Here is an 812-nt window from a genome sequence, read left to right on the forward strand (position 1 = left end):
GCCCCGCCCCAGGCCCGCCCCAGGCCCCGCCCCAGGCCCCCCGCCCACCTTCCAATGGCCCCGCCCTGAGTCCACAGGCCCCACCCTGAACCCACCCTTCACTCCGCCCCTAGGATGCCAGACCCACCCCTGAGGCCGGCGGCCCTGCCCTTAGCACAGCAAAAACGGCTTTTTTGGGACGAATTAAAACTGAAGACAAGCAAGCTATGGCAAAAACCATAGGCTGGTCCAACAAATTAGGAGAAAGTTGGACAAAGTCCCTTAGAGAAAAGCAAGAGTTCAGGGTGATGACAGTTTGCCATCGGTTGGGTTGCAGGAAAAGCCGATTTCATCCTTTCCTGCTGGGCCCTGTAACTGATGATTCTTCGGGTTGACGTTCTTCTGTTAGGGTCTCTAATTGACCATTCTTCTTGTAATTGACCTTCCATGGGGGGCGGGGGGCGGGGAAGCACCCCCTTCTGGCCTTCCAACTCCATTTTAGTGAAATTTCCCTTTATTAATTTTCACATTTCTTAGCCAAAAATACTCTCGGGAGATGTCTGGGCTAATTATGGCTTTTTTTAAAATAGACTAAATGGTACTAGTAAGAGAGGTAATGCGTCGCTTAAAGTCGCCTCTTTAGGAAACAGTGTGTCATTGGGTCGTGCCTTCACTTGCCACCTCTACTGTGATGGTTCTCCAGTTTTTACCCCCTCTCTCAGAGAACTCTGGAAGCTGCCTAACTACCCTCTCCTCATGGACTCCCTTTGCTATCTTTTTCCCCGTACATGGCAGCCTAGGTGATTGAAAAATACATAAAGCTCGTATGTTCA

This window comes from Callorhinus ursinus, unplaced genomic scaffold, assembly GCF_003265705.2.
Source record: "Callorhinus ursinus isolate GAN/ISIS: 27379988/994484 unplaced genomic scaffold, GSC_fseal_2.0 scaffold128, whole genome shotgun sequence".
Lineage (NCBI taxonomy): Eukaryota > Metazoa > Chordata > Mammalia > Carnivora > Otariidae > Callorhinus > Callorhinus ursinus.